This window comes from Topomyia yanbarensis, chromosome 3 (genome assembly GCF_030247195.1).
Source record: "Topomyia yanbarensis strain Yona2022 chromosome 3, ASM3024719v1, whole genome shotgun sequence".
In the NCBI taxonomy this organism is placed as follows: domain Eukaryota; kingdom Metazoa; phylum Arthropoda; class Insecta; order Diptera; family Culicidae; genus Topomyia; species Topomyia yanbarensis.
In genome coordinates this window covers 332,660,549-332,668,848 of record NC_080672.1, presented here as the reverse complement: position 1 = coordinate 332,668,848, position 8,300 = coordinate 332,660,549, and positions in this window count along the sequence as shown.

Here is an 8,300-nt window from a genome sequence, read left to right as displayed (position 1 = left end):
TCAGCAAAAAAAGTTATTTTTTTTAGTTTGATGGTAGTAAGCCATGCCTAATTTTAATTTTTATCAGGTTGTGGGGAATATTCTTACGAACAATTCGTCCAAAGATACCCTGTGAATATATTCGATGATTTGGCCTCTAGTGAATTAAGTTCACGCCTTTGGGGTTTCCGACCACTATGCAGAGATGTCTTTTGATGACTCCTTCTCGTTAACAAATATTTACCCAGTTTGTTGAGCTGAGTCGTTTGGTTCACAAAACTAGGTCCAGGCTTCTGAAAAAATCTTCAAAGTTTGAGGGTTTCTGTACGTTTCTTCAAAAATAAACGTTAATAAATCAAACCTCCCCCACTTGGAAATTTTCTGCGCACGAGCCTGGAGTGGTTAGAAGATGGCGTTTTGATTATCTAGACAACGTCATACCACTTCCAGGTTTTCATCACGTCCCTCCTTAGTCTTAGACTAGAATATCATTCAAGTAGTTTTTGCACCTTTTACTACCCTTTGTAACTATTAGCTAAAGTATCTCCCGGGGCTGGTCTAGAGAATTAGTTAATCTGAAGGGCAATCTCAATTTCGGTGCAGAAATTCGTAAGCAGTGGAGTGACAACAAAAAATGACCCCTATCGGTCCAACCCTGAGTCGGTTCCTTATCCCACCAGGAGCACTTCACCAAATTTGAAATAAATCGGACAAGTCTAGCTACCGGACCAACGTACTTGAAATTTTCATGGGATTTTTCGAAAATTTATATGGAGGAACCCCACTAGCTCACATTTCCACCGCCAGGTTGCACTGTATGCATCATATGTATGTATTATCACTATAAGTGAAAATAAGAGAGACAATTTAGTTGTCTACCACTTTGCGAGGACTACTAGTCAATCCAGCTTAGTTAAAAGAAGTTATCTATAATATAATACTATAATGCAGTTTTCCATTGAAGAAAAAAAACCAAAACGGCTGAAACGTCTGGCAATCCAAAATTAAATCGTTTGCCAAGATTAGGCTGAGAGAGCCGTTAATAACTGTGAATAATGGAATATGAATACTACAAATACGCTTTAATTTTAGTTTTGGAGAGAATGTAATTTAATGGAAGAAAGAAAGGAAAAAAAGATTCAAATTAGCTTTTTTAAGACAAAGGCATCGAAATTGCAACAGCAGTATAAGATGCAGGGGACAAAGAGTGGACAACGCACACAGAGAAAAGAAGAACATCAAGCTTGCAGTTTGTGGCAAATCATAGACAGTTTCCTCAGCCTTAGACTGCTAAAACAATATGCAGCGGGACTTCGGATTGTTATTATTTGACTCCTTCAAAATGGGTCGGAATTTCAAGTCGTTTTCGGCTCTAATTTTTGTTTAAGCAGGCACTGTGGAGATGGAAACGATCGTGTAGTAGTGTTCTAGCGCGAGTCGATATCATAAATGTAGTATAGAAGACTTATGAGAGCTAGGAAAAGAGAAAAAAAAGGGGCTGAAATCTTATATTGATTAATTTTAGAAATAGATTGATGAGGGACTTATAGGAGCTTGCCATAATATCTCGATCCGGGACGTTGGGTGGTCTCCCTCGGGCCCGGAGGGTATCCATTAGCCGAGACCTGGTGGAACTGTATTCGATGCACGTCCAAACAATGTGCTTGATATCGTGATAGCCGTCGTCACAAGCGCAGATACTACTATCCACCAGCCCAATGCGCCGGAGATGTGCATCCAGCGTGTAATGGTTTGACATGAGTCGGTACATCACACGAATGAAATCACGACCCACATCCATCCATGGTTCAAAGTTTCGTCGATACCTTAGGAACTATCGAATTTAGCCACCTTCCTAATTCCCCATCACTCAACGCAGTTTGCCAACTTTCAATGGTTCTCTAATGAGTAAAAAAATTCATTGAAGCGAATGGGTCTTTCATAAATCTGGAAAGATTTGTCAGATAAAACAGACAAACGGTTCCGCGTTTCTCTAAAAAAAATACGAGGAATGCTTTTCATGTTTCAACGAGCGAATAGCGTCAATGGAACTGAGCCTTTCCGATAGTCTGCGGGTAATTTAAAAGTTTTGGAATACAAACTGAACCAATTCAAATAGACTTCGCTACCACCTACCGTTCAGCTTATAAAAGTTTTTCCGCCTAAAATACGCCACCTCCCGTTCAGAGATTACATTTGTGCGTGCGTTTGTGTGCCCATAGCATCCTTACATCACATCCCCAACATCGAATCCCTCTAGGTTGCCTTTATTGCTTCAACCATCGTCGTCGACACATTCGGGAATAGCATCGATATCTAGATTCTTCCACACCACCATTGCCATATTAGTGATCGGTTTGATTTCTGTGGGGAATTTCCCACACGTTGAATATTTAATGGTACTAAAAGTAGAGAGAGACAGAGAGATAGAGAGAGAGCACACAAAGTAATCAGAGTATGGCAGAGTAAACTGGCCTGCCTGGTAGAGGTTCCGGTTCAATTACCAAATGGCCGGACAAAGGCCAGGCAGCCGGCGTCTTCTAGGTAGCACCGTCGTGGAAGGGAAAACCAAGGGACCAAGCACTCACTTCCTGCGAGGAAGGAGTTAGTGCGGGTTGAAGGGTGTTCACCTTTACGCCTGAGGATGAACCTTCCACCCGATGCTTTCGATAATGCTGGCAGCAAGTTTCGTTATAATTAATTAATATTATATCGAATTTAGGCGAGAGTGCAGAGTCAATCCGGTCTATAGCACTGGGAATAGGAATAGGGCTGATGTGAGTCAAGGTTTTTTTTCTCTGTGACATTTTCCCCATAGATACAAAATGCTCTGTGAAAGTGGATCTCAATCACGAGTCGATTCGTTGCCGTCCGAAACTATTGACACGCACTGATGGGTAGCTAACGGAACGGAACAGCATACACAGAAAAAGTGAAAGTATTACTCCTATGTCGAAGCTAGAACCGGATTCTGCAGCATGGAAAATCACTTAGAATAATCTAACTCCATGGGTGTAAGGTACCGACGCAATCGGATATGCAAAAAAATGAATTACTCCGACTCTAGGGAGCAAAAAACGACACAGAAATGAATAGTATCGTTTTGCAGCTTGCCGAACATGGAGTAGCACTCAGGATTTAGACACGACCCGTGTTGGAATGGCTACGCACGGGTTACGTGTCTACCTTTGAGTAGGTGGGAAACATGCATAGTATTATCAACCTATACTTTGTGAACATGCATACTAGAGTGGCTCGAAAATGACATTTTTCAGCACAGCACTTTTTGAGTTCCTTTTGTGGTCCCTGTGAAAAGTTTGGGAGCGGTCGGTTGCTTCCCGGGTTTGCGCATTGCGTTTAAAGTTTGTATGGGATTTTATATGGGGAAATCAATTATTTTGCATTTACGTTAATAAAGATCGCTATTTCACTCAATATGAAAAACCAGGTTTATAAAACGATAATTCAAACCTTAGTTAACAACTTTGTCGAAACCGGTAACTAGCTACGAGTTTTCAAAAAATAGTTATAACGATTTTAAAACTTATGGTTCAATACAAATGCAGAAATTAATTATTTCTTCCAACACTGTCAGTACACCACGACACCGATACTTTAAACTTGAACAAATGAGAATATATTCATCGCAGAGACTTGGTACCTTTGAATGAAATGTTCAGAATGAATTGCTGAATAACACAGACGTAGTCAGAAAATGAAAAGAAGAGGAAAGGGGGAGGCTTGTGTACTCCCCAGTTCCCTTTTAAATAGTTTAGTATAACATAAGGAGCACATCTTCAACGCAGGTTTGTACCGTCGAATTAAAAATTAATCTTACGTGTTTGAGTGCTACTATTTAAGGGCTCTACTGTTATCTCATTTAAAATGGTACAATGGTTTATAAGTTTTACATATTTTAAAACCCTATTTCTTAGCCGTTCAGAGTCAGAATTTAAAAAAAAAAATGCATATCCTTAGATTCCTTGAAGTCTCGGAATTGTTTTTATTGAAGTTTTCGTTTGAGAATCTAGGAACGAAACCAGGATAGTTACTTCAAACAAGCGTTTTTTGATGAAATTGAGTTAGGTTCACGCAAAACAGAGGTGATCTTGGTGGACCAGCAATATACTTCAGGTTAGAACCCAACGCGATTTCCAGACCTGAGTTAGTTTTTGCATCAAGCAAAAATAACATAAATTTGTAGGTGTAAATCCTAAATATTGTAAATGTTTTTTCCCACAACAAAGATTGTAGTATGATTCATATTTAGGTCTATCAAAATATTAAGAAAGTTCAGTCGTTGACTTTTACAAGGACGTAATGATTCTTTGTCTTATACAAAACAATCTAAAAAGGGACTAGGGAAGTACACAAGCCCCCCCCCCACCCCCCCCCTTCTTTTCATTTTCTGACTACGTCTATTTTATTCAGCAATTCATTCTGAACATTTCATTCAAAGATACCAAGTCTCTGCGATGAATATATTCTCATTTATCTAAGTTTTTAATGTCGATGTCGGTGGTGCACCGGCAGTGTTGGAAAAACTAATCAATTTCTGCATTTGGATTTTACCATAAGTTTTAAACTCGTTATAACTATTTTTTGAAAACTCGTAGCTAGTTACGGTCTTCGGCAAAGTTGTTAACCAAGGTTTGAACTATAGTTTTATGTAGCTGAATTTTCATTATCAGTGAAATAGGGATCTTTATTAATTAAAATGCAAAATAATTGATTTCCCCATATAAAATCCCATGCAAACTTTGAACGCAATGCGCAAACCCGGGAAGCAACCAACCGCTACCAAATTTTGCACAGGCATTTGGGACCACAAAAGGAACTCAAAAAGTGTTGTGCCCGCTAGTTTAAATCATTTTGAAGTTTTCCCATATAACCGCGAGCCACTCTAATGCATACGTATTATTTCATGGTCCAAACGAAGCGGACACAATCTGGCGTTGCTTGTTACTTTTTGAAGCTATTCCTCGCTAACTTTTTACTTTAAATGCAAACTTCCAATTACTTCGACTGCAGCCGGAAAGGAATCATACATTTTTTTTTTAATTTCTTCACAATGATTTAGTTGGAACACTAAATCTCTGCCATCATTTGAATTTGTTCTGCTTGCAAGCCCAGTGTGTTAGAGAATATTCGATGGTTTTTTCAATTCCAAAGAAACAACAATTAGAATGTCCCCAAAATAGTTCTTTTTACGCTTTTTACCACTTATTTTCTTATTTTTTTCTTTTTTAGATCTTAGTTTTTAGTTTCGACTTCAGATCTCGACGGTTCATGCATTTTGAAATCATAAGGCGTTACAATAAATTTTTAAATTTCCAAATTTTTTTCCAAAAATTTGTAAGTTCTTGGAAATAAACAAATTTTGTTTTTAGTGGTTTTCGTTTATTATGACATTAAATACTGATGTTTTATGCTAGTTTTAGACATATTTAGACGAATTTTTTTCTTTTTTGATTTTAAACATTTCGTGTATTCTTTGGATTTTTCGAATAATATGAAATCAATATTCAAACGCCGCACCCCCTTAATGATGTCCGATTGAGCTAAAAATTGCATAGATTCCTTTTTCGATGTAATAAGCATTTAATGTAAGATTTTATGCGAACGTTTATGATGACCATTTGCATTGATATCTTTCCTATTGAACAGCCCTAGTTCCCCATACAAATTTTGGTTTTAAAGTATGAATGAAAAATAATGAATTCGTGAAAAAATAAGGTTAACGGGGAAAGCATTTTCTACATCTTATTTTTACCTACAATACGATTGGATACCTACTATATATGCATGGTACGAACTGTTTTGTAGGTGTGCTAACCATAGGCGTGCGCAGCCTTTCCCATTATGGGGGGCTAACAGCTTAAACACTTTCAGTTATGTTAAGCCTTCATTATCAGTTAGATTTCTGATAGAGGTTCGATTGTAAAACAATTATTTAATTTTATTTTTGAAATTTACATTGTTTTGTATATTTTCTAAATCTAGAAGAAATTACCATTAACCCTTTCATGCCCAACTCTTTTCTAGTGCATGTAGGATTTCAAAACTATTTTCCTTCAAAACGGTGGAGTCGAGAAACACGAAAAGCCTATTTTCATAAAGATGGGTGCTTCCATGGCAGTGCTAGAAGCTGGTCAATTTTTATCTTCTAATGCTCAATACAATTCTCTTAGAATAAGTACAATAGTCCAATTACGTGGAAAACGTAGCCAACGACCGTCTAAATTGATAAGTTTTATCAGTTTTCAATAATATTGCATCATAACGAAGATATATGAAAAAATCATTTTCCGTCGTCAACATAAACTGTCTCTGGCAGCACTGCTCCTTCGGAATCCAATAAGACTAATTGCAATAACTTCAGTTCTAGAGCTGATCCTTGTAACTATTAATACTCAAATTAAAGTCAATAATCACATTAATGAGGCTTACGTGTTTTTGCGAGCAAATCCCGCCTCAATCAAAAGTTATATCTGTTTAAAAACGTTGTTGTCTACAAACAACATTGGCATGAATGGGTTAAACATTTTCAACTTCCTCGAAAAAAGGCCAATGGTGCAAAATTATCCTCACATTTTTTCAATATGATTCTTTTGAAGTTTATGAAATTAATCATTTTTCAACCCCAGATAACATGTGAACTACTAATGCATGGAAAATTTTTACAAATAATTAAAGTTGTGTTTTCGTATGAACCGGCTGGAAAAATTTTTAAAACATTTTTTTATCATCCTGCAATTTGAAATCGCTACGCTTTTAATTGGAAGTATGATTTAGCATAAAACGTTATTGAAAGAAAATGATGCGTATTTATTGTAGTTTAAAGATACATTGTGGGTTTTTGCGGTTTTTATTCCACTCGTATGAAAATTTTGAACTTTGGGCATGACACCTGCCTTTAATCTCTGCACAAGCTGCTGGTTAATATCATCGGCTACTTTCTTCCAATATCTAGTCACTGAAATAGCACCCTTAACTATGTTTCCATTCTATATATTTATAGAGTGTATAGATTTGGATTAGGTGGAATTCCTATACAGTTCGATTGTGTGGAATTCCGGGAAGTTTAGGGAGTTCAACCCATTCTCATGGACTGTGATGTCATTATCCCAGTACAGCTATTGCGCGTTCTCACAGTAGTAGCTACTAGCTAAATTTGGAAAAAAAACTAGGAAATGCCCCGGTGAGACCTAATTAGCCATTAGACGCATTTCAGACCATCGTTGATGTATAGCTCGGTTATGGCCATTACTGAAAATTTATTGCCAGATTATACACTTTTTCCAGCAAACTTGTCCGCTACAACAATTTTATGCTTTCTCAATGCAAAGGTTATGCAATCGCTCTAAAAATCGTCAACCTAATCCCGGACCGGAGGGCCGAATGTCATGTGCCATTCGACTCAGTTCGTCGAGATCGGAAAATGCCTGTATGTGTATGAATATGTGTGCGTATGTGGAAAAAATGTCACCTCCGTTTATCAGAAATGGCTGGATCGATTTTCACAAACTTAGTCTCAAATGAAAGGTACAACCTTCCCATCGGCTTCTATTGATTTTTTTTTGTTGATTGGACTTCTGGTTCCGGAATTACGGGTTGAAGAGTGCGACCACACGGCAAATTCCCATACAAACTGAAATAAAAAATTCTCAAGAAGGGGAGTAAGGAAAAGTTTCAAAATTGAATTTGTATTTTGGATGCCAAATGACTTTAAAATGCATGAAACGTTGAGATTTGATGTAACCTCCAAAAGCAATTTTTTAACGAGAATTGACTTTTTTGACTTTGGCACATTTTTGCCTTTCTCATATAGAAAGATTATGCAATCGCTCGCCGCTGGTTTCAAGCGATGTTTCAGTGTCGACACATGGTATCTCAAAATCGTGGCTGTCGATCCATTGTATGTACTATGTGAAAATCGTATTGAATATGTAATATACATTTCCACCATTGTACTGAACGTAACCAGCTGTGGAATCGTAGTTTGGACAAATGAGAAAGGCACAATTGCACCACTAGGTGGATTAAAACAGGTTTTTATGAATTTTTTCATCTTTCGAGTTCAGTTCATAGTACTTTTTTGCCTTTCTCATATAGAAAGGTTATGCAATCACTCTGAAAAACGTCAAGCTAATCCGGAAGGCCGAGTGTCATATCCCTTTCGACTCAGTTCGTCGAGTTCGGAAAAAGTCTGTATGTGTGTGTATGTTTGTGCGTATGTGTCAAAAAATGTCACTCATTTTTCTCAGAGATGGCTGGACCTATTTGCCCAAACTAAGTCTTAAATGAAAGGTGCAACTCTC